The 27,609-nt window shown below is 38.8% G+C and overlaps 1 pseudogene; it reads right to left on the minus strand.

The window, feature by feature from the left end:
* Positions 1-627: 627 nt before the first annotated feature.
* LOC121137929 lies at positions 628-25,752 on the minus strand (annotated as a pseudogene).
* Between the last annotated feature and the right edge of the window lie 1,857 nt (positions 25,753-27,609).

Below are 27,609 nucleotides of genomic sequence, written 5' to 3' on the forward strand. Positions count from 1 at the left end.
TATTCCCAATGAAATACCAAATAGACCCACTTTTAGGACTAAATGAAAAATAATTAAAGTAATACAACTGTATCTATTAAAAGACAAATGTTGAGATGCCACAAAACACTGAAACCCAAAATATAACATTTTACTCCCTCTTAATAACCAATATGTACAGTTTATATCACCTCTTTTAGGGGGAAGTTCTTGACAGGGTCTCTCTGTGTAGCTTTGATGCACTGTACTTGAACTTGCTCTGTAGACAAGGCTGGCCTCAGACGCACAGAAATCCACCTGCCTCTGCCTCCTGAGTGCTGGGATTAAAGGCATGCACCACTACCACCCAGCATTAGTTTATAGCACTTTTCATGACATAAACAATACCTGAGCTTCTAAAGGAACACTGCAATTTTTCAGAAGAATAAATATTAGAAATGACTATGTTTGGGGACTTGACAGATAGCTCAGTGGTTAAGAGCACTGCATACTTTTCCAGAGGTTGTGAGATTTATTTTCCAGCAACCAAATAGTAGCTCACAACCATCTAGAGTGTAACTTCATGCCTTCTTCTGGCTTAAAGTCACATGTGCAACAAAACACTCACATACATAAAATATGATGAATATTTAAAAAAAGAAAAAATGACTATGTTGTCAGAACACACACATCCCCCTTCATTTCCTTCTTTTTTCTGGGGTGAGAGTCAGACTCCTGTGAGGGGGCATTTAGCTCACTGGAGTATTCACGTATTAAAATTTCAATGGCCCCTTTAATCATCTTGTCTCTTCTCTTTGTTTCTTCATCTAAGGCTTCTTCGTCAGAATTGGTGACAGTATCTGGTCTGGCATTCTTAAAAAACGAAGACAAATTGGGAGAGAAAGAAAACATTATTCCACAGAATATGAATGGGCCAAAAAAAGAAAAATACTACATAGGTATTTCTATACATGTGGAAATCCACAGGACAACTTGGGATGTTGGTTCTATACTTCCATACATCACATGGATCTCAGGAATCAAACTTGGGTGCTCAGGCCTAGCAGCACAGTTCCTTTCCGAATAAGTCACTTCACCAGTCCAGCTTCTACAATTTCAATGGTTCGGGAGAAACATATACCTGGCCAGGAATGAGGTGCACTCCTATAATCCCAGTACCCAGGATGCAAAAGCCAATGGATCTCTGTAGTTCAAAACCAGACTTTTCTGTATATAGGTTCAGAACCAGAGCTACAGAGTGAAATCATGTGTCCATATGCTCTATATGATATATACACTACTTTCCCTCTGAGTCACATATGCAACATCATTAATAACAAAACCTAGCCAAGAAAGGTGGTGCACACATTTAATCCCACCACTAAGGAGGCAGAAGGAGGTGGTAGTGGATCTCTGAGGTCAGGGCCAGCCTAGTCTACAGAGTTCCAGGACAGCCAGGGCTACACAAAGAAACCCTGTCTCAAAAACAACTGAACAAAGAATCAATCAAAACCATTCATGTGACTTGTTTAATATTTCTCAATATTAGGCAATAATCATTTAAGAGTAAATTTCTTATTGGTAAATAATGGTTGGTGCCTTTATATGCAGCACTGGGGAGAAAGGATGTGGAATTTGTGGGTAGTAGGGATCAAATGAGACCTCATCTTCCCAAATACCTTAAAAAATAGGATGACTCTGCAAAGGCTACAAATGAAAGATGAAGAATTTAGTCTCCACACAAAGTTAGGAGTAGTGAGAAAGAAAAACAACCTTAAGGCAGGATGGTAACTAGATCCTATTTAGCAGAAATAAACAGTCTTCTAAGATATACTTAAATTAGTTAAAACTAAAACTAGAATTTATACTATGGCCTTCATGAAAACTTTGATTTCCCCTCACTTGCACTTCAACCTTTTTCTCAAAACCTGTGGAAAATTAAGAACAGAAGGAAAAAGCATGAAAAACAACATATACAAAGGCATTTTTCTAAACCAAAATTACACACATACATATCCTAAATAGCAATTTACAGGTAACAAAAACCATGCTTGTAGAGCCAAGGATATTTAGCTCAGTGGTACAGAACTCTCCTAAGGTATCACGCTGGATTCACCCATCAATATATCAAGAAGAAAAAGAACTATAATGTTTCACATAAATGACAGGCTCTTAGTCACAACACATTTAATTCTACTGAAGATGAATTTCTTACTTTGTGGTTACTTAAGTAATTATAACTTAACCAATTATTTCATAACAACCAGTTTCTACCATTGAAACATATTCATGTACATAGTCAATTAGCTCTATATTAATCAACATTTGATTTAAAGAAATTCTTGTTCAGGAAACTGACATTGTTAGAAAGTATAAAGCATAAATATTTAAATCAGAATGTTGTCCATAAACATTTAAGAACATACAGCAAGAAAAAGAAGGTCATGACAGGCAATACAAGGTATAATGACAAACATAAAACCCACTCTATTGAGGTTTTCTTACTTTCTCAAACCTGCCTCTTCATCCAATCTTCTAGTAGACAATTTTCTACTTGGCATCTTAGATAACGACAACATGCTTTATACAGGACTGTAATTAAACGATTAAAGTTATTTTTCAACAATATGTACTAAACTGTAAATGTGGTGACTGCTTATTTTATTTTATTTGGTTTTTACAAGATAGGGTTTCTGTGTATTGTTTTGGAGGCTGTCGGTTCTGCCCAGCCTCGAACTCAAAGAGATCTGCCTGCCTTTGCCTCCCAAGTGCTGGGATTAAAGTCATGCACCACCACCACTCCAGTGACTGCTTATTTTAAATAGGTAAAATAAGGACAATAAGGTCTTCAAGTTTATACACTAGTCACCGAAATTCTCAATGATACACTATGCCTTTCTGAAAGATTTATAGGAAAGAGAATGCTCCAGTAACACTTAGGTTTACATTTACATCCCACGTCTGGAGTGTTTTGTTTGTTATTGATTTTTGTCAAAACCAACATGCAGCCCAAGCTGGCCTTGGACTTGCTATACTGTCTCAGCCTCCTAAGTGCTGAGATTACAGCTATGTGCCATCAAAACCAACTCCCTGAAACCTGACCTCTGATATCTAATTCTACACTATTAAAATATCCATTAGAAAGCATATTGTTGAGAGATGCATAGTCCTAAAGGCATTAATAGGAGCACATGTGAGGCATGGACATGGGGATCTCTGTGAGTTCGAGACCAGTCTGATCTACCAGAGCTAGTGCCAGGACAGCCTCCAAAACCACAGAGAAACCCTGTCTCGAAACCCCACTCCAAAAAAAGAAAGAATAGGAGCAATAAATTCCAAGTCCTGCTAATATAAAAGTAACTCACACACTTTAAATTACCATCCAAACAAACAGAAAATTGAAGAATCAATATAGCTATTTGGCAGAATTATAACCATGAAGGATTTATAATAGACTAATTCAACTCAACTTTTCAAATGGCTGATTTACTTCTCAATCTACTTTTTAAGAAAGAAGGAAGTAAGGAGTGATGGAAGGAAGGAAGGAAAAGAGAAAGAGAGAGCGAGCAAGCTAAGGAAGGCTAAGTTACATTTCTTAGCTGATTGTTCATTATCATTAAAACAAAATAAATTAAAAGACCATGGAAGCAGAGAAGTTAATTTGGTTCAGAAAGGTCATTCATTAGACAGGTTGCCAAATCTGATCCAATGCTCTCTATGAATTCCCAATTTCCCATTTCCTAATTTCAACTTCTATCCCCAAATCCAAAATGCATATGAGTCAGGCAGTGGTGGCACACATCTTTAGTTCCAGGATTTGGGAGGCAGAGGCAGGTGAATCTCTGTGAGCTGGAGGTCAGCCTGGTCTACAAGAGGTAGATGCAGGACAGCCTGCATAGCCACAGAGAAACCCTGTCTAGAAAAAAGAAAATAATAACTAGATGAATTTGGACGCAATTATGTGAAGATATACACTTGGAGCAAATTTATCCACCAGGATATAATGTACATGGCATTCCAGAGATTATCTGTACTTCAACAGTCATCAGTTAATCTCATTATTTTGTTTTGCTTTCTAAGATAGATGCTAGTCCTGACTGGCCTGACTTAATAGACAGACCAGGGTGACATCATCAACCATGCTCTCTCCCTCTCACATTCTGGGATTAGAGGCATTCACCAAGCACTCCCAGCTCATTAATTCATTCTTTTAATTGTATGGGTGTTTTATCTACATACATGTGTACCACTTGCAAGCTTGGTACTGTGGTGAAGAGGTCAGAAGATGGTGACAAATCCCCAGAATTAGTTACATGCAGATTGTGAGCTGCCTGTTGTGGGCTGGGAAACAAATCTGAGTCCTCTACAAAGGTTGCCACTGTTAGTAAGTAACCTGTGAGCTATTTCTATAGCCCATCAGTTTGTTCTTAAATGGTGATTAACTACAATTTGAAACAATCAAACAGGTTCATCTATCTCTACTGATTTATTGCTGAGGAGACAGAAAGCAGCAAGTTGGGCATGGACTAGACTGGTTAGCTGGAATGAAATACAATTTTAATAAACAACAGCTTTTAAAAATAGAAAGAGCCAGGTAGTGGTGGCAAACAACTTTAGTCCCGGCACTCAGAAAGCAGAGTCAAGAGGAGCTCTGTGAATTTGAAGCCAGTCTGGCCTACAAAATAAATCCCAGGACAGCCAGAACTGTTACACAAAGAAAGCCTATCTAGAAAATAGATAGATGGATGGGTGAATGAATGAATGAATGAGGAAGAAGTCTAAACAACCGGACATAATATTTTCAATACTTTTAGTTAGGAAAACTCTTCACTCCTTTGATACAATTTAATGTTCTGTTTGACTCGTTAAATCATTTTTATCGTTCTTTTATCTCAGAATCTGAGGAAACCAAGAGTTAACTACAAAATTACTCTTATTCAATTAAATACTCATTCCATTATTAATTTGGAAGACATTATCCTAGGTTATAGTGTGGGTTCAAGAGCATAGCTAGTGAAATTATTTCCCCTTCTACTGAAAATCAGAGATATGGAAAGGGTGCAGAATGTGAGAATCACACAGGGTGTGATGGGCTGTGAGACAAAAGATGGTAAATATTAGAGACCATATATATTTGTGTAGGGGGAAAGAGTATGGGAAGACAGGATTTAAAGTCAAGAAAGAAATGATACATGTTATTGTGTGAAAGTTTTTTTTCCAAATTGAAACATTCCATCCTGAAAGGATGTTCCTTTTGTAGGAAAGTTAACAACTGAAGATAGCTTCAGGAAGTCCCTGAAGCACCAGATTCTCCTGTCAGAATAAAATATCTGAGAATCTCTCTCAGATGGAATAAAGTTGAGTTGCAAGAAGTCTCTCAAAGGAGAAAAGCTACCAAAAAAAACACTTCAGGATTCTCAGTTTTTCTGAGTTGTCATCCATGCTGGAACAATCCTTGTTGATGATCCTATCTTTGAGTCATTTCTGCTCCTGAAACCCCTAACCCATATTCCTGTAAGTAACTCCAATAAAACTCATTGGTTTACCAAGTTGAACTTCAGTGGTTAGTTACAGGTTTCTTATCTGGAGTAGATAGTATGTTGTCTCTCCAGCAAGTTTTAGCAAACAACTGCTATATGATATGAATCAAAGGGCATGTTAATTATAACTGAATATTCAAAATTTTAATGATGAGCATAGATTGGCAATAAAGACCCAAAACATCAAGTAACAACAAAAAGAAATTAGTCTGTGGAATGGTGCCACCAGATGGCTCAATATGAGAAGGATCCTACCACAAAAGTTTATGAACTCAGTTTGATCCCTGGGACCCACATTATAGAAGAGAACTTCCAAGAGTTGTCCTCTGATTCTAAAAGCACACATTCACATCCACACACATATCTATACACACAAGTAAATACTATAAAAAATTTAAGATCCAAAAAAAAACCCAAAAGCATGAGATCCAAAAATACCATAATAACATCTGACTGTAATCCCAACACATGGGGGAGGTACAGTTCAAGGTCATATAACACAAGAAGTAAGCCACACTGGGCTACATGAGATCAAATTTAAAAAGAAAGAAAAAGCCAAAACAGCAGCTAGAAAGGTCACTCAGTAGTTAAAGGCACTTGCTGCTCTGCTCTTGATAAAAACCTCGTTCAGTTCAATCCCCAGCACATGTTTGCTCACAACTACTTATAAACCCAGTACTAGAAGATAATAACCTCTTTTGTTTTCCATAGGAAATATATGAAAATGGTACACGTATACACGCACACTCAGTCAACCACACATAAATAAAAATTAATTTCTAAACAAACAACAAAACAAAACCCCTGGAGCTATGCAATATATCAAAACCTGAATTTTACACAAAATTGTACTTTTAAGGAAATCCAAACCACTAATATTGGGTCTGACAAACAAGCAACAGTAATTTTTCTATGTGATGTATACAGAATGTATCAGTGTAATTATTTAGGTACTAAGAGTTCAAACAAAACCAGAACTAAGCAGAGGGGAAAGCAGTTTAATAAAAAATTCTTTTTATGTGATAGTCTCATGTCACCCAGACTGGACTCAAATTCCCTGTATAAATGAGCTTGTACTCCTGCCCCAACTACCTTACCTCCCAAGGGTTCGGGTTGTACCCTCATAGCTGGCTTTAATCCTGCTTTTATGAAATAAAAATATTCTCAATAAAGGTATACTCATGAGGTGGTAGAGTGCTTGCCTGTCATACAGGCGTCCTGGACTCTACGCTGGGCACTGACAGAAAAAACAAGGAGGGAACAGAACACCATATTCATGCACACAGAAGAAAATGTCTTCAGGAACGTGAGGCCAAAACGTCTACAGTAAAGTACTTCAGATATGGTAAAATTAATTTCCTTAAATTTAAGTTTTTACAAAAAACTATAAACAAAAATGTAATATACAAAGCTTTTATAAAGAGGGTTAAGGAAGTTATATCTTTCTTGCAAAATAATGAAAGTTGGAAGAGAGCAAAGACTGTTTTTATTGATGGGAGGCAGAAAGGAAGACAAAAGAAAAAATGAACAAAATATATACTCAGATTTAAGATTTGTTTTGTGAAGGAGACAATAGATACATTACCACACGAGACACAAAAAGCCTCCTTTGTGCTCACTTAAAATAACAATTAGAATGATAAACAAAAAATGGTATAAATAATGTCACCCCAATACATTAAATAGTAAAACTTATTTTTAGTCACTTTAAAACCCAATTGTTGTGCATCTATAAGACAGGGTAACTAATAAACATTGGGTAGAAGGAAATATATTTTACACTTACTTACAAAGCTGCCTTTATGAATTAGCTCTGATTGGAATAGTTTGTACAAGTGTTTTCTCTGGCAAGTTAACCTTGTCCAGCCTCCCTTTCTACCTTCATCCCAACCTGTAACAACCAAACAAACAGTCATCCACCCACTGTGGGTACATAAAACACTATAAAAATACACTCTTGCAAAATCCATAAGCACATATTACAATAATGATCTTGTGAGTCCCCATGTTAGACTTATTGCAAGATGAAGTTTTCACACTGAACAAGCACACCCAGACTAGAAAAGATATTGCATACCCCATTAGAAGCCTTCTTCTTTGCTTTCCACTCATCCAATTGTGCTTTTGTCTTTGCATCAACTTTGACAAGTTGCTTCTTCTCTCCAATCTGAATGACATGCAATAATCAGAGAGCATGGAGGGTAGATTCAGGCTTCTTATACTCACAAAATACAAAAGCTAGCAATAAAAATATGTGATAAATATTAAGTTATGAATAGCAAAAAATTCAGCAAAGCAAAATGACTAAAGACATAACTTATGACGGTACTGATGTCATTATTTCAATCCTGCTCTTTAGCCCTTTAATAACCATTTCACATTCAACATCAGTAAACCGACTGTGTGTGTGGGGGGTAATGTAAATAAAAAAACAAGAAGAAAGAATCAAAGTTGAAATTAAGTACATTATTTAACTAAGAGCCAATGTGGACTTCAATAGCTATCAAAAGACAGAAAAAAATCACAATATAGAAAGCTCATACAGATCCTGAATGAAATAAACATTTAAAATCTAGAAATAGATTATAAGCAAGCACTTCAATATTAACTGGACAACATGACTATATTTTTCTATATTAGGAAAAACAACCATTATTTTTAGGTATTATGAATTTATTTTGGATATTTTTCTTATAGCCCCTTTTTTCCCAACAAGGAAAAGGAGCAAAACAAGATTTTTTATGATTCAGAGTTTATACTAAAATATAGAAAGAGAAAGAGTCAGACATTGTGGTACACACCTTGGATCACAGCACTTGGAGGAAGAGGCAGATCACGGAGAATTTCAGACGAGGCAACAGAGTACAAGGACAGCCAGGGCTACAAAGAGAAAGGAGATTAGATAGATAGATAGATAGATAGATAGATAGATAGATAGATAGATAGATAGATACATGGATAGACACAACAAAATGACCAGTGAAAGGACTGACCTTAAACTGAAAATTATTTAAGTTGTATAATGACTGATAATTATTAAAGTTGTATGATTATAACCATGGAGTTGTTGCTCCATCTCAATTTTATACATGTATAAATTATCCATAATAAAGATATTACTAAATCAAGATGAGGTACTAACAATTACATATATGAAGCACTATTCTTAATCCATAGTAACAAAAGGAGGAAGAGGGGCAGGGAGTTAAACAGTGTTTCTGTTTAGAATGAAAGATAATTTACTTCAAAAGTAATAGATCTTTGTGGCTGGGAAGCAGCTGCCATAGGAATGTGAGGACCAGAGTAAGGATACCTAGTACTCAGCTGTGTGTTGGTGGCCCACGCCTTTATTCCCAGCACTCAGGAGGCAGAGGCAGACACATCTCTGTGAGTTCAAGGCCAGCCTGGTCTACAGAGTGAGTTGCAGGACAGCCTCCAAAACAATATGGAGAAACACTGTCTTGAAAAACAAAACAAGAAAAGGATACCAAATACTTACTCAAGAGCAGATATAACACAGCAAACTAGTAATCCCAGCACCCCAGAGGCAAACATGGGGAAACCCTGGCCTAGCTGGCTAGCTATACTAACTAGAATCTACAAACTCCAAGTTTAGCAACAGACTCTAAATAAAGTAGAACAAAGTTAAGAACTAAGAAACAAATCAACCATGCCTAGATATACACAACAAAAAAGAGCAGCTAAAGCTGTGCAGTGGGAGTACATGGCTTTAATGCCAGCACTTGGGAGGCAGAGGCAGGCATATCTCTGCAAAATGAGATCCAGTATAGCCAGGAAAACATACAGATAAATCCTTTCTCAAAACAGATGCTTGTCATTGCAGGTGACACAGATAAATTCCCACCACACCAATTAGCAGGCCATAATCATCTATAACAGCAGGTTCAGGGAATCTGACACTGTCTTCTGATGTCTGCAAATCTTAAAACAGGAGGTGCATATATATAGGCACATATTCACATACAAAAAGTAAAACTAAATAATCTCGATGGACAGTGTTGATCTATACCTTTGATCCCAACACTCAGGAGGCAGAGCCAAGCAGATTCTTGTGAGTTCAAGCCCAGCCTGGGCTATAGAGTGAGTTCCAGGACAGGCTGCAAAAGTACACAGTGAAACCCTGAGTTGAAAAACCAAAGCAAACTAATAAATACATAAATGTCAATAAATAATTAATAAGTCATGTGCTATCTTTCTTCTGTTCCTGAGCTCTAATCAATCCAACTGGAACAGACGGCCTTCCTTTTGTACTACAAGGGATTTAATCTTGCAAGAACTAGTGGCAGAATTACAGAAAGCACAGCATTTAAGAACACAACACACTTGTAACAGAAGACAGAATCCCATGTCCCTTGTCAGGCAGCTTGTAAGCAGCTGTAACACCAGCTCCAAGGGATCTCTTCCAGCTTGGTCGGGCACTGCACTCACATGCAGAAAGTCATACACAAACTTACAGGCAGTTATAAAATCTTGTTTTAAGAAGAAACTACCAGATTTGTTCCGTTTAATGTATTAAATTTAACTCTTCTAGGTCATTTTGTTTCAACATTTGAAACTTTCAATCCCAAATTGCAGGCAAAATTTTCTCAATTACTTTTTAATATGCTCTAATAGGAATATTAAAGTAAAACAAGCTAAGTGATTTATGCAAGCAGGTAAAAGTGGTCGAAAAGAATAAAGAAATTATATATACCTTGAAATTCTCCAGAAGCACCTTGTACTATCTTCCATCGCAACACCAAGCCACATTTCTTAAAAAGAAAAATAAGAATTTACCACTTAACAAGAAGAAGTAGTTTTCAAGACAAGTAAGATGACAATTAATGTTACAGAGTGTGGTAGATCACACCTATGATCCAGGAGGCTAAGTTAGAACAAGCAAGTTTAATGGCAAAATGGGTCACAATGTGAAACCCAGTTTCAAAATATCACCACCACCACCACAAAAAAAGCTGAGCAAGATCATACCAGCATCTAAGCTTGTTAAAATAAATTACTAAGTCTCCCATAAACATGAGACATAAAACAAATTGCTTAAACAAGAAACATAAAGCCTTAACAAGGCAGTGGTGTCACACTTTAATCCTATCACTCTGGAGGCATAGTTTGAGAACAACCTGAAGAATGAGTTCCAGGACAGCCAGAAAAACCCATGAATCCTTAAGAAAAAAGAAAAAGGAGCTGTACTGACTCCTAACAGAATAAAACAGGAGGGTGAGTATATTATTTTTCATTTGTTCTATGAATTATATTAATAATATGATATAGGATTGTGTATGACTGATCACAGTCCTTTTGGACAATGTATTTCTTTCCTTGGACTGAATCTCTGCCACCAGGCCTCATTAATAAATCTTATATCCTATTCCTAGTACCTCAAAACCAAAATAAGAATTGTGACTCACAGGATGGGTGGTCCACACAGTCCAAATACAGACATAATATAAATAAAAAGACAGGCACAAAGGGCATACAGCTTTAATCCAAGCACTTTGGATGTAGAGCCAGGTGTGTATCTGAGTTCAATGCCAGCTTGGTTAACTCTGTCTTGAACATCAAAATATAATTTTAAATAAAAATCATCAAGATATCTAAACATTGTTTTTAGTCTGCATAAAATTAAGAATCATCAGCTGTTAAAAGTCTTCTAATGAGCTGGGCATTGGTCGTCCATGCCTTTAACCCTAGCATTTAGGAGGCAGAGGCAGGTGGATCTCTGTTAATTCAAGGCCAGCCTGGTATACAGAGCAAGTCCTAGAACAGCCTCCAAAACAATACAGAGAAATTATTTCTCAAAAATACCAAAAATAATCTTCCAATGATCAAAATATACTATATGAAAGCACTTAAAAATACTTCAACCTGTTTACTATGTACTTACACATCACAACATATTAACTAACACATTATTTTTTGGTTTGTTTTTTACGATACAGGGTTTCTCTGTATTGTTATGGAGGCTATCGGTCCAGCCCAACCTCGAACTCACAGAGATCCGCCTGCCTCTGCCTCCCGAGTGCTTGTGTAAAAAATATGTATTTTAAATTGAAAAAATACTAAGCAATCTCAATCTCTGAGAAATACTTTATAAATGATATAGACTGTGTCAGGAAAACAAGTAGAATAAATAAATGAATAAAATAAAACCAGAGAGCTTGTTCTGTATTATACTATCTAAAGGAGGAACTTGTTTTTATAAGACATGAACTCCAAATGCATGACACCAAACCTGGCAACTATAAAGGATCTTTTCCCCAATGTTATTTTGATAACTCTGTAATGAAGTTATGATTATTGCGAGTCACTTTCTTAAACTTCTGTGGAAATGTATAGAATACAACTAGTTTTTAATTAAAACTGAATATTTAAATCTAATTAACTTGTAAGCCTCTGATATAATCATTGCCTAAATTCCTGCTTTATTCAACGTAAACAATGAATTGGGCAAGGCATTATGAAAACCAAAGAAGAATTCTTCCTGAATCAAACAGGAACTGAGTTTCTTTTACACAACAAAAAGCTGTGACATGTGCCCAGGATGTTGTAGAATCAGATATTGCTTCTGTTCACTGAGCAGCCTCCTATCTAGAGAGGAAAACAAGTTATTTTTACACTGGTTACATGTTAAAATAAAACTTTTAGCCATGCTGGATTAACAAATCATTAAAGCTAATTTCACCTGTTTCTTTAACCCTTACAAACGTGTCTGTTGGAACATTTGTGGTTCACGTCTTTCAAAGATACAATGCGACTACAAATTTTCATTCCAAGTCGCTGACCACGCTTTCTCCTCCCTGAGACCTCCCTGACTTCTTAGCTTCTGTGACAGTGTACTACAGTGACTCTACACTCATCCTCAGCTGCCTCCTTGTCCTCTTCCACCGGGATCTTTGTGAGTTCCTAATGCATCCACCCAGTTCACTACTCCAACATCTGCTTATGTGACCCAGGTTTACAATTCACAACTCTGATCTCAGGCCATCTTCACCCGCTGCCATTTCAAACCACTTACTAACTTCCTTATTTCTCTCTCATTCTCCAAACTTGTACTCAATCTTACAGTGTAGCTCAACAGTTCGCCTGTCCTACTCACATTTCTTCTGTACTTCTGATACTTTAGCTCTCATCTCCCCAAATTATGTGAAAGTTACCTCAATTCTCCTGTACACTCCAGACCAAAGTGCCTGAAGCAAACCTCTGTCTATGGGAAATGGAGGCACAGTCAGTCATCATGTAGGGTGCAAGAGGACTAAGAGGTTCAGACCATTTATCCGGTTCAGGGAGCTCCACGTGTAAATACTCAGATTAGCTTTTATGGGTTAAAAATTAAGTCTGAGATAGCCAACAAGAAACCATAGTAAAATGTCCAACAGCTTCGTAATTAATGTAATATCCTGTGTGTTCATTAGGGATTGGCACAACTCTGGGATCAGGCTGGTGGGAAGAATGATCATTACATTGTTTCCCTTTGTAGCTTTGGAGCCTGTCCTGGAACTATCTTTTAGAGACCAAGCTGGTCTCTATCTCATAGAGACTCACCTGCCTCTGCCTCCCAGCTGCTGGGATTAATGGTGCGTGTTATGAGAAGCTTTCCTTGTTAGCTGCTTTGGTTTATCCCCTGCCAGCCGCCTTAGTTTTTCCTCACCAGTTGCCTGGGCCCTGCCAAGTTGCAGTCCCCAAATAACACACAGGACGCTGTATTAATTATGAAGCTTTTGGCCTTGCTTGTTTCTTACTGGCTAGCTCTGACTTAAGTAATTACCCCATAATTGTTAACCTAAGTATGTCTCTTACCGGAGAGGTTTCCGGGCTTCCTACCCCAATGGCGTTACATCTCGAACTCTCTATGTTTCTCCTTCCCAGAGTTCTCCTGGACTCCTAGTCCCTCCTATCTTGGTTCCCTATAGGCTCAACAGTACTTTATTGACAAATGCACAGGACTTCCCCCAACAGGTGTGCACCACCAACACCTGGCTATGATTTATTATTTTATTTAATTTCGTTGGTGTTTTGCTTGCATGCATGTATGTGCAAGGGTGTCAAGTTCACTGGAACTGGAATTGTGAGCTGCCATGTGGATGTTGGGAATTGAACCTGGTTCCCTCTGGAAGAGCAGTTATTGCTCATCACTGCTGAGGCTCCCTTTCTTTCCTCCTGGCAGTGTTTTTAGCAGTGCTATATTTAGCATCTACCAAGTAATTTTCTTATGCTACCATATGCTCTTTGTATGGTCATAAAATTTAGTTTTGTGCTTAATTTATAGTGATATCAGTTAAATAGGAAACAGTTGGCATATTTGCTTTGTATAGTGATGAAAATTTATTCAATAGTATGTTCTGTGTGTTGACTATGGTGATGGTGTACACCTATAATCCCAGCACTTGAGAGGCAAAGACAGACAGATAGATCTCTGTGAAGTCCAGGTCAACCTGGTTTATAGTGATAGAACAACTGGGCTTACACACAGAAACATTGTCTATTAAAAATACACAGGTAAGAGATGGAATTAGGTGAGGAAACAGGTAATGCTGTGCTTGCTGTGAACATATTTGAAACCTTTCTATCGAGAAATAATTTTCTTTACGAAACAATTTGTTTATGAATTTTAAAAAGTCTTATTACATAAACATTTTCTCATGTGTAAGTAACTGATGTGTTTGATACTAGTGAAAGTTTCCCAGAGTTGTGTACATTGTAACCTGTTCTATATATAGCTCTACTTTGAATATTGACCATGCATAAGATTGCTGTTATGTCCACGGTGCGTCCCCCCCCCCCCCGGGGTGGAGTGTCTGTTTAGTTTTGTTTTGTCTTTTGTTATTTTGAAACAGGTTTTCTCTGTGTAGTTTTGGAGACTGTCCCGGAAATCACTCTGTACATCAGACTTGCCTTGAACTCACAAGACCTGTCTTCCTTTGCATCTTGAGCTCTGGTATTAAAGATGTGTGCCAACACTGGTAGGCTAGAATACAGTTAATTTTATCAACATATCTCTCCTTTCATTTATTTTAGTATTTATCCTATCCCAGCCTTGGAATGGCCATACAGAAGTGATCATAATTTTGAAAAAAAAAATAAACAATGTAAGCAGATGAGGCAATTACTGTAAAAAATGTGAGTTTCTGAGATATGTTATGGAAGTTATACAGGGAGTTACTCAAGGAGTACTTACTAAAGAGTAGATAGATGATTCTTATGGATGTCTCTTACAAGACTTTACATTGAGGTGGCTGAGAGATAGTCGGTGATTATTTTTTTACTTTTTTCTTTTGTATTTTAAGTTTAAATAGCTTATTTTGCATGTCAGTCCCAGTTCCCTCTCCCTCCCCTCCTCCCGCACCCCCCACCCACCGAGCCTCCAACCCTATTGCCAATTCCTTCCATATAGGGGATATCTAGAGTCTGTCATTTCACTCAGGGTAGGGTGCAGGCACTCCCCAAGAGTCCAGGATGAGAGAGCATCACTCTTTGTGCTATGGGCACACGATGTCTGTTTGTATTCCACGGATAAACACTGATTCACTGTCCATGGCCCCATAGCTTGCCCAGGCCTCCTCACTGACTCTCACATTCAGGGGGTCTGGACCATCCCCATGCTGGCCTCCCCGCTGTTGTTCTGGGGTCCAAGAGCTCTCCCCTGTTCAGATCACCTGTTTCTGCTGGTTTTGCCAGCACATTCTTTGCCAATTTGCTCATTGCTTCTCTCTCTCTCTGTCACTGGGTTCCTTGGTTTCAGTTCAGTCCTTAAATGTGGGTTTTTGCCTCTGCTTCCATCAGTCACTGGGTGAAGGCTCCAGGATGGTTATAGACATCAAGTTCATTATCAGGAATGGGCATTCGAGGTGGTCTCTCCACTATTCCTTAGGTTGCCAATTGGTGTCATCCCTTTAGATCACTACAGGTCACACTGGTGCCTGATCTGTCTTTTAACCTATGATTCCCTCTTGCCCCTATTCTACCCCCTACTCAAACTTTGTGTTCCCCCATGACCTACTCTCTCTTCCTCTTCTCCCCTCTCTTCTTCCCAGCTCCCACTCCCCCACCCCTCTCCATGTTATTAACACAAAGCACTATCTGATTAACATACAGATGTGAATTTATAGTATATGAACATTATTTATATCTAATGGATTTTACTTAAATCACTTGTAGAATTATCTACCCAATGATATTTAAGATGCTTTTGTCTATTTAACACATTTAACATGATCATATTGTTTTGCTTCCTAATGTGTTGAGATTTCATTGTAAAAGAATGAATTAGGGATATTGTATTCAAAGGGTATTAATGATAGTAAATGCTATAGGAAAACAATATATTTATTTACCAGAGAAAGAGAGAGTCGCACAAACCAGGAGTTAGAAGTGTGGCTGGCTTCCAGGAGAAAAAGGGAGGTTTCTTTTTCACTTTCTTTTATATCTACCTGTGTCAGTTTACATGTCCCCGCCCTCATGGGCAGATAGCATTGTGGGGTTCACTCCTACAATTCCACTTTTAGTCTAAATAGAATATTAAAATTTGATACAAACTCAAACATACACAACATATATACATAGAGGGTGATAATTAAGTTATAACCTACTTATTCTAAGGTAAACATATCCATTCCAACTAAATTGTAAACTTATCTGAAAAGGATGCCTAAGTCTGAACACCTCCTTCCAATCCCAACCCTAAAACAATTGTAAATTAATACTGACAGGTGTAAACTATCCTTTAATATCAATAGTAGGGAGAAAGAATGTGGAATTCTCAAATTTACTTCTTGCTTAATTTGGACGATGACAATCATGTGGGCCCGTGGGAAGAAATTGTTAGAGTAACAACAATCTTAAGTAGGTCAGTTAGTCTCTGTTTTGCAGGAGAGGCTTGACTGAAGTTCTGGATTAGATTTCTGATTTTGATTGAAGCTCTTGTCTGAAGCTCTGATCAGATTGTAGAAGATGCACTGTATCAGTTCCTTGGCCTGATGTTGTATCTAGTGATGTAGTTCCAAGCTGGTTACAGGATGGTGCTTGTCAGGTGGGGTCGATGATGTGAGGCAGTTTTGATGTATCCAGTCGAATCAGACAGAGTCGGGGAAGTGAATCCACATTCTCTTTCTAAAGCAGTTGAAGCTCGTTGTCAAGGAATCCCTTTTTCTCTGGAAAACTGAAATATTAATGTTAGCACAGAAATTTTTAACTTTTATGTGTATGAATACTGAGACAGGGGACCCTAAGGAAGATAATACACATGAAGGAGATTAGAGTTTTAGAAAAGAATCAAATATACACAGATTACAGTCCATATATTTATATTTATATATGTATTTTTGTTTCTGTCTTATATCAATGGCTCTTTGATATAATACAGAAAATCTGATTTGCATTTTAACAATATGCTTGTGTTTAAAGCAGGACAGCCAATCCAACTCCAAAGCCAGCATTAAGTAGATGAATTGGGACTCAGGCATATTAAGAAGTGGAAAAAACAGAAATTACAATAACAATATAGAGAGATTTAGACATTGATAACACATCGTATTATTGCATATTTGGTGGTCCTCTGAGTAGCTATCCTTTCTTATTTAGGTATCCATATACCTAGTATTTTTTCACTGTTCAGAACTATTTTTCCTGTAAAGACACAAAGAGAATACTTCACTTTCCTTTAATGAGGTCTCCTTATACATAGCAGACCTTGTAGATGAGCTGTCATCCTTCCTCCTCCTGAGAAGTTTTCTGTTCTGATCGTATCTTAATTAATTCAGACGGGACCCAAAGCTTTTCTTCTCCTGTGGAAAAAAAGCATAACCCCTTCCCCAATGTAACACATACCCTGGTTTCCAGACTGATGTCATAACATCCTTAAAGTACACCGGTTGGTTCAGTTCAGTAGTCTTCTCTGTAGTCCAGTGTCTTTCTGCTGCAGTTTGTCCTTTTTCATCAGCATTAAGAAAATTCAATGTTAGTAAAGGATTATGTAACCTGTGTTTAGGGGTCTTTGTTCTCCCTGGCTGTTTATGAAGCATCTCTTTTAAGGTTCATTTAGATCTTTCAATCACTGCTTGTCCTGTGGGATTGTAAGGTATACCAGCTACATGTTTTATATTATAATATTTGAAAAATTGTTCCAATTTACTGGAGACATATGTTGGAGCATTGTCAGTTTTTATCGTTTTAGGTATACACATAGCAGCCATCACCTCTAAGAGGTGTGTAATAACAGAGTCAGCTTTTTCATGAGCTGAGGGCAGTAGCCCATTGGAATCCTGAGAGCATGTCTATGGTATGGTGTACATATTTTAAACTGCCAAATTCTGGGAAGTGAAATACATCCATTTGAAAAACTTCATTTCTGTGAATACCTTTAGGATTACAACCAGCTGGTAATGGAGTTTGATTGTAAAATGAGCAACTGGGGCAATTTCTTACTATTTTTTGGCTTGTTGCCAGGTGATAGAAAAATCCTTCTTTAAGCCTTTGCTGTTAACATGGTGTTTCTTATGAAATTCTGTAGCTTCTAACATATTACCTACTAATAAACGATACATGGAAGAATCCAAATTGTTTTCTTTATGAATTTGATTCTCTCTGATTTGGGATAGTTATTACTAATAGTTCCCAAAAAGTCACTGCAAGCTATTTGCCAATACTCATTATCCTTTCATAAGGAGGAAATTTCCTCATTCGTTAAAGGTACGATAACTTCAGCTGGGTCTTTCCCAGTCAGTTAATGAAGCCTTAACTTACCTTTAAATATCAAATCGAGATCTTTCTATATATGTTTTCAATTTTTTATTCTGTTTATGTGGCAGAAATACCCATTCTAGTATGGTGTCTTCCCTCTGCATTAATATTCCTGAGGGGTATTCTATAGATGGTAAAATAACCAGAATACAGTCCAGCTTTGGATCCACACGGTCCACATGTGCTTCTAATATTATCTTTTCTACCCATTCTAATACTTTTTCAGCCTCAGCTGATAGTACTCATGGGCTTTTTAAGTCTTTATCTCCTTTTAAAGCCATTTTCAGGTGTTTTAAATCATGCCCTTCTTCACAGATAACTGTCTGTAATTGAGAGGTTTCTCCTATTAGTTTTTTGAAGATAATTAAGAGTCCGGTAATGATCTCTTCTGATCTGTACTTTCTGCGGTCTAATTTTCTGAGCATCTTTTTATAACCTAAATAGAATCTCCTCTTCGTATTTTTTCTGGGGCAATTTGTAATCCCCAGCGAGACAGAGTTTCCTTTACTGCTTCAAACATCTTTTCCAAAGTATCCTTGTTTGAATCAGACAGTAATATGTCATCCTTATAATAATATATTAACAAATGTGGACATTTTTACGAATTATTTCTAGAGGCTTATGCACACACTATTGACACAAAGTTGGGCTATGTAACATACCTTGAGGTAGTACCTTCCACTGGAATCTCTATACCGATCAGCAATTATTATAGGTAGATTATGTGAAGGCAAACTTTTCTCTGTCGTTTTCTTGTAATGGTATGGTGAAGAAGCAATCTTTTAAGTCTATAACTATAATTGGCCAATCCTTACGTATTAGACAAGTTAACGGCATCCCAGGTTGTAGAGACCCCATAAGCTGAATTACCTTGTTGATGGCTCTAAGATCAGTAACCATTCTCCACTTACCAGACTTTTTCTTGACAACCAAAACAGGTGAATTCCATGCACTAGTTGATTCATCAACATGTCCATCATCTAGCTGTTCCTGAACTAACTTCTCCAAAGCCTCTAACTTCTCAGATGTCATAGGCCATTGACCCACCCAGACAGGTTCATCTGTCAGCCATTTTAAGGGTAGAGCTTTTTCGTTGCTGGTTTTTTTGGTTACAGATACTGGGAAAACCATAGGTGAACGCATAGCAACCTTAGGGAGAACTTTCCGGCATTTGAGAGGTGTGGGGAAACCCCTGTCCTGATCTGTTGCCTGTATGTCTGATTCTGAAGTATCACCTTGGACAATTCTAAAACCTGCAGTCTATTCATCATTGTTTCTCTGAGCTCTTGAAGTTCCTGGGACAAATAATTTTCCAAGGATGTCATGGAATCATTCATTTTTTTGCATTCATCATTTACATGTGTTTCCAAATGTTTAATATTCTCCTCCTTAGAAAGTATCTCAATGCATGTAAACTGCCTTCCAGAAATGACATTCTATCAGCTAGTTTGTCATTGCTCTCCGACGTGGAACAATTCTTTTCTGTTAGCATTTCAATCTTATGTTCCAGTCTTTGTAGTTTGCTAGTGAAATCATCAAACATGGAACAGTTTTGTTGGTTAAACATTTCAACATTATGTTCCACTTTTTCTATTATGTCTGTTGAACACATTCTTCCTGAAAGTAATTCAATTTTGTGTTCTGTCTCTTTCAACCTGCTTATCAGACCTACATTATCATTTCTGATATCCTGAATATTTTCTACCAAACGTTCCTTACTATCCTGCAAGGAATTTTCCATTTCCTGAATTTCTTGTGCTAGGATTTCATAACCATCCTGCGATGACCATATGACCTGTGTAAGTTTCACCCTATTTTTGAACCATTTCTTTACCAAAATTATATTGATTATGAAACTAATAATCACCATCGTGAGTAGGAAGTACCTTTCAGGTAGTTCCTCAACACTTTCTAAAATCCCATCCATACAAAAAACAAGAAAATTCTTAACATCCTGCATTGTAATGTTAGTTGACATTGTATAAAGCAGTTAAGTTTCTTACCAGTGGAGTTTTATTCAGGCCCAAATCAGCAGACCACCAGCAAAAGGGCACGTGGCTAAAGTCAGCAGGCCACCAGTGAAAGAGCATGTGGCCAAGAGAGAAATCTCAGAATACCACTTAACCCTACCTGCAGATAGAAGGTGCTGGTTCCCAGCAGCAGGAATCGTGCCTTGCTGAGCAAAGTGGTGGGGAACATAGCGAAAGGAGAGTCCATGTGTGCCTGGTCACGCTGAGGAGCAGCTGCTTTCTGGGCGCCTGGATCTGAGTTCTGAAACGTCCGACACCAAAATGATGCTGCAATGATAAAGGGCACACTTACTGAAAGTAAAAATAAGTATTTATAGTAGAAATTACTCACAAGACACCAAACAAGTAACCCAGATGAGCCGAGTATTTTTCCGCTGCTGAACTGGAAGTTGAAAGCCGGAAAAAGAGAGCAAGACTTCTCTTGTTCAGTCTTTTATACCTTCCCCCATAACGCCCATAGCCATGCCCAAAAGTGGGCCTGGCTAGTGACATAGTTCACCACCTATGTCTTTACATCTGTCTGTATACGTCTTTAGTCATGCCTAAAGTGGGTGTGGTTAGCGGTGTGGTAAACCATTCTTTTATTATCCCATCTGTATGCACCTCTAGTAAGTCACATAGTTAATGGCAGCATTGTTTTCCTCCTACATTCCACTTACACATTAACCATAGGTTTGTGTGTTCTTTTTAATTTTAAAGTAGTTTCTATCAGTCTCTACCACATAATCTTGCAAATGAATTCATTTCCATTAACTTCTGACTTGAGGAAGGGATTAGATGTCTGTGAGCACCTCAGCCCAAGCATCTTGACAGAACTTGTTATCCTAACCTTCACCCTCATGATAATAGCCATCAGATTCCATGATAGTGGATTCCATAACTTCTTGGCAGGGCAGGGAAACAGATTTAATTTGCTCCTAGAAGGAAGCAGAATTCATGTTCATGAAAACTGCTTTTTGAGAAAAAGAAACTAATATGGGCTGTGCTGTGATACCTCACAGGCAGCAAGGTACACTAGAACAAGACCTGCAGGAAAGAAGATTGAAGTGTAGGGGGCTGAGCTGAATGTTTGCTGATCTCTGTTCTCAGCCTGTCTCAGGATGGAGAAGAACAGCATGATCAGTTACTTCCTTTACACTTCTTCCTGAAGAAATGAAACACCACTACAATAGGATGTTGCAACAGGCAGCAAAGAAACCATATTAGAGAAAAGCCCTGGGAGAACACCATGGTTTCTCCAATCCCTGTAAACCCATTGCCTATGCCTGTTTATCTGGTGGCAAATGTTTTGGTATGAATCTAGGAGCTTTTCTTTCCTTTGCTGTGTTTGGAATAGTCTTTGTTTCCAATGTGCTTGGAAGTGTTTCAGATGGAATATATATGCTGAATACATGTTCTCTGAACTTCAAGAAGGGTGTGAATATCGCAAAGCAAGTGTAGTATGTGGTCATGTATATGGTGTCCAAGAATGCAACAGAAGAACAGATATAGAACAAGAAAGCTCTGAGGTTTTTTATTTCTGGTGAGACATTATTTTCTTCTTAATTTTGCCCCAGTTTTCACCTTCTGAGAAATCTCCTTACATTGGCATTTGTTCACTCCTCTGCCAATGGTAGGTCAATTCATCTTGCATGTTATTTGTATTAGGGCTTTATTTTAAGAATTGTGTGTGTGTGTGTGTGTGTGTGTATGTGTTTGTGTGTGTGTGTGTTTGTGTTTATATTTGTTAATGGTTTGGTGTGTTTTTGTATTCTTTTGTGAATACACAAAACTGTCTCTAATACACTTATTATTATTCTTCTGCTCTGAAACATCTTGAACCAGGCCATCATAATCAACATTATTGTCAGCACCAGTGTCTTCCACATTTGTAGATGTATGGTTCATTTAGCCCCACTTGTATTTTCAACTTGTTTCCTCAAAGCCCACATTCTGCCAAAGAGCAGAATGCCGAAGCCTGGCATATCAACACCCCATTCATAGTACCTAGATTTGACTTAGTGCTCTATAGATGCAAAGACATAACATGCCCATGGTAACTTTTATAAGGAAAATATTAGTAGGTACTGCATTGCAGTTTCAGAGATTTTATTAATTGTCATCATGATTTTGGGAAGATGGTGGTATTCAGCAGACATGGAAGTGAAGAAGTAGCTGATATAGATGTATATATATATATATATATATATATATATATGTATGTGTGTGTGTGTGTATGTGTGTGTGTGTATGTTTGCAGGAAGAAGGAAGAGAGTGACTGGGGCTGCCATGGGCTTTTGAAACCTCAATGCCTACCCCAGGTACACACTTTCTCCAACAAGGTTACAGCTAATAATCCCTCTCAAATGATGTGATTCCCTAATGACCAAGAATTAAATTATATAAGCCTATGGGTGCCATTTTTTTTCAAATCACCAAAGTGATGCTTTATTTTTTTTCTAAGTTTGGGAGGTTTTGATGCTGCAGTGGGTGTTTGGTTAATATTATTGACAGGACTTAAAAGTTGGGTATGGAAGAGGAGAGGATCTGTACAAATTGTTCGAAGAGAAGAATATGATCAATATATATTTTAATATAAAATAGTTATAAGTAATAAAATATTGAAACGTTAAAAATTTTAGTTTACGATAAAATGTACCTTTTAATGTTTCTTCCATGATAGCTTGATTTATCAATGTAGTTGGAGGCTCTTTTTGTCTGTTTGAGACAAGTTGTAACATTGCTGTCTTCCCCAATTTGACCCTGAAAACTTGTTCTGAACTTTCAGAGTAACTTGTAATATAGTCTTGTGCAACAGCATCCTGCTTCATGTGTGGTTCTATTTTTATGTGTGGGGATGAGCTCTCAGACAAAAGGGGTGAGATGAGTGGTACATCAGTGCTAAGGTCCACTGATTGGTGCTTTTCTATTATACAGGGTAAAGGGTATGCATCTCTGCTGAAATGAAAAATGTGGACTGCTGCCTTCAGTAATTATGGAGTGTTACTGTGATATTTTTGGAAGAAGTCTGAATGAAGAAAGCTGGCATCTGTAAGCCTACAGAATACATTCATGCTGAAGGAGAATGGAGTATTTTAAGATGCACCAATCTGGGGCTCTCCAAACTGAAATCATTGTGGATACTTTTCTGTGGTTTGTGGCTTCTCTAAGTTGATACCTTTTCCAGTGCCTGCTGGGCATCGGCACACGCTGGGGGAAAAGTAACCATGCTATTAGCCATATTCTTCAATGCTTTGCCACCCTTGGATTTCCTGATCAGATTAAGACAGATAATGGCCCATGCTTTGTAAGCAGAGCCTTTATGGACATCCTTAAGACTTGGAGCATTTCAGACTCCAGAGGCATCCCACATAATCTCGGGTCAAGCAGTTGTGGAAAGGTATAATCAAGTTGTCAAATCTCAATTACAAAAACGAATGGGGGAATCTATACCCCCACATGATCAATTAAGAAGGACATCATTATTCACCATAAATATTTTAAATTATTGGAAAGAAGATAAATACCTGTCTCCATTTCAAAAACATTGGTCCTCATTGGTTTCCTACAGTTCTATTTGGATCAAATGGAGGGACCCATTGACAGGGATCTGGAGAGGACCAGACCCTCTCCTCTCAGCAGGGAGAGGATTTGGATGTGTCTTCCCTCAAAATGAAAAAAGACCCATTTGGTTACCAGTGAGAGACCTAAAATATTTGCCCCAACAAGGGGACAATAACCATCACCTCTCCAGGGAGTGCTCCACCCCTGAGAACTGTGTCTCTTTCCCCCCAGGAACAAAGGAAGATGTGGGTGATGCTGCTCTTCCTGCCAATGATGATGTGCATCCTGCCCAGGGATAGAGGATTTGGAAACCCACACGACGCCAAAGTTATCCTGGCTCGACTGATGAGGAAACCCTGTGACTGCCAGGGTGGAACATACTCGGTATCTCCCTTTAGTGGAAGGGTCATATAACAGGTAGATTGTGATGCCAAGATAGCATTCAATATGATTGACACATCAGGATCCATTTTTTTCAAATTTCAATAAGTGGATATGCATAAAGAAGCCCAAGATTATCCCCCAGGTGGATGGGAGTCCAGGACCCTGTCCTTGCACTGCTTTCTATCCGCCAATGCATTTAGCCCGCTATGGCACTGCCCAAATGTGCACCAGTAGTTCCACTAAAAGGACTTACTGGACTGGGGTCTGAAATAGAGTGCTCTCCAGAGGTGAGAGTGGTTGGATTGTAAGAGATGGAGGGCATGCCTCTGCCCCTTGCTTTGGAGTGCCAGGTGAAACTGTTTGCTGGTAACTTGCCCCCATCGGTTATTCAGATGGTAGGGGAGTACAAGATCAGGTTAGGGAATAAGAAGTTCATAAAAAGATAGAACAGCTTGTTTTGTCCCAGTATCCAGAGCTCAACTATCACCCTGTTGCTCTCCCTGAAATTCGGGGTAAGCTAGCCCTTGACCCCCATACTAGGTCACTTCTGCAAATGGTGTTTGCCTTACTAAATCAAACCACTGCCTCCCTTGCGGAGGATTGCTGGCTTTGCCCTCAATCTGGACCTCCTCACCACTTGCAGTGGTCTCTAACGATACAATTACAGATGCCCCTGCTACTATAAAAGATTGCTCAGCCACATTTCACATCCATGTCCAGCTCCTTCCCGTGTCACGTTCTGGGGCTTGCATTTGGACCCCACCCACTACTGATAAATCCAATATAGATGTGGGATACATTGATCCGTCTTTCTGTAATTCAAATACAATCAACTCTAATACTCAACGCTGCCCACCTTCTGGAATGGTCTTTGTGGAGGTGGGACAGCTTATGACTACCTGCCCACCAAGTGGACAGGCCTTTGTGCCCCAGCCACCTTGATTCCTGATGTGGGTATTATTCCTGGAGCTGAGGCTCTTCCTGTGCCCTCTTTTGATTATATTGGTGGGAGACCCACGAGGGCCATGCAGATGATTCCTTTACTTGCTGGCTTGGGAATATCTGCAGGTATGGCCACTGGGGCTGCAGGGCTAGGCACGGCATTTGAGCTCCACAGACGGCTCTCTGTCCAATTGGTTAGTGACATAAAAGCTGTGTCTAGTACAATCCTTGATCTCCAAAAGCAGCTTGATTCCCTAGCTAATGTAGTGTTACAGAACCGAAGGGGATTAGACTTATTAACAGCCGAAAAGGGAGGCATATGCTTGTTTTAACAGGAAAAGTGCTGTTTTTACACCAATAGATCAGGAATCATTCAGGACAAGATCAAAAGGCCTCAGGAGGACTTGGAGAGGAGAAGGCAGGACCTCCGGGACAACCCACTGTGGACTGGCTTAAATGGTTTCTTACCCTATCTCCTCCCCATGCTTGGGCCTCTCCTCCTCCTCCTTATCCCCACTATCGGGCCCTGCATGATTAATAAGGTCATGCAATTTGTTTGCCAACAGGTAGAGGCAGTAAAACTTCATCAGGTCGAAGTTCATTATCATAGGCTGGATACTCAGGAGCCAGGTTCCTTGTGACTGGCAGTCCTCATACGAGCATCCCTCCCTGCCCTCCACCTGACCAGTGACGGGCAACTTCTCAGACAGACTGGGACGTCCTAAGACAGGTCATGGAGTGGTCCATTCAACGAGCTGGACTCATGGTACTCAGGGACTGGTAAAGTTCCCAATGGAGGACCACCTAAGACAGAGACCATGATTTCCACCGTTCTTACAAAAACAAGAGGAGGAGATGTTGGGCCTAAGAAAGGCTTAGATGCAAGGCCCAGTGTAAGCTCCTGAGCCTGACTTGAGTTTTCAGCTCGGATGTGAGGCCCAGTGTAACCTCTTGAGCCTGGCTAGACTTTAGTGACCTGTCTCTAACCTGTAACCTCCACGTGGGGGTGACTCAGCCCGATCAGATGCAAGATTGCCCCCTGCCTAGCTACCTGCCTGCTTGGTGGAATACTATTGGCCCTTAACTCCTCACATCACCTTACCCTATCCCAAGATTCCCATTCCCTACCTTAGTCCTATATAAGTTCCTGTGTGTTGGAATAAATCGAGATCCTGCTTCGACAGACTCCTGACTCAGTGTGGTTTTTTTCTCCCTGATAACTAATGAGGGGAGCGTCTGAGTCGTCAACACTCCCCATCCCACTCAACCCCCCCATGGGAAGATGTCTGCTGGACCGGCCCTTCCCCAGCTCTACCTGCAGGGAGGACCCTGCATCAAATTACAGGTGAGAAATAGAGATGCCAGGCAACGTAAGAAACAGGGCCATACAGCCTGGGTCATTATTCCATTGACAGGTAAGGTTGTCAATAACATCCTAATCACCTGAGACAAGTGCTAATTTATATATTAAAAATAGGAAGATGTTGGGCTCATCCTCCACGGCGTCTCTGTGAGTTGCTGGACAGTCAACAGGTACATACTCTTTTCTAGTCCACGGTTATCCTGTTTTCTATTCCAGAGTTACTGACCCAGCCTTATCCCACTGAGGAAAACACAATTCCACCTGGGGTTTTTCCACTTAGCACAAATGACCAGATGACTTGTCTTTCATTTCAGTCTCCAGGCTGTTTCTTGATACAATAGACTTGCTTGTGGTGTTGGTTCTACAAATTGACACTTCCGCTTAGAGGATGTAAGATCTAATCGTGTAATTGCTTTTTTTATTGACACCTTGAAGCATGAAAACTAATGTCTGTTTCTGGGTTGGTAATTTCCACATTACAGAAATCATCTTCTTTGTAAGGAAGAAGAAAGACATTGCACAGAGGAAGGAGCACTTGCATAAATGGTGTGTTGTTGCAGGACCTCTAAATTATCCAGTTATATTGCTGTTGACTATAAGTGATCTGTCGCCTATTCCTGATTTTCCAGACAGAACACTGGTTTTCAGAACTTAAAATTCTCAGGAAGAATTGAATATCAAGAGATTTGAAGTATTGTTGCCATAATTAACATTATGAGCCTTGAAAAAGAACCTGTGTTATGTGGGTCTTGGATTTATTCATATTGAATTAATACACATATTATAATCAATAATCACAATCCTGAAAATGAAAGAGAATGGAGAAAGCTGCAGAGAAAAAGAAAATATTTAGAAAATTTGAGGCCATAGGCTTTGATTAAGTTATCCTATACACTGTCTATTTTCTTCTTTGAATAAAATGGATTTTAGAAGCAAATCCTTGATGCATCTTGAGCCCTTGAATGCAGTTAGATTAGATACAGAATACTTTACTGGACTTACTTCCCATTGACTAGGACTGTGCCTTTAAAACAAAGACAGATTGCTTCAAACATGATGGTCTTTTTGATATGGGGAGTCTGTGTTTGTGAACATT

This window comes from Mesocricetus auratus, unplaced genomic scaffold (genome assembly GCF_017639785.1).
Source record: "Mesocricetus auratus isolate SY011 unplaced genomic scaffold, BCM_Maur_2.0 Super-Scaffold_100734, whole genome shotgun sequence".
NCBI classification, from domain to species: domain Eukaryota; kingdom Metazoa; phylum Chordata; class Mammalia; order Rodentia; family Cricetidae; genus Mesocricetus; species Mesocricetus auratus.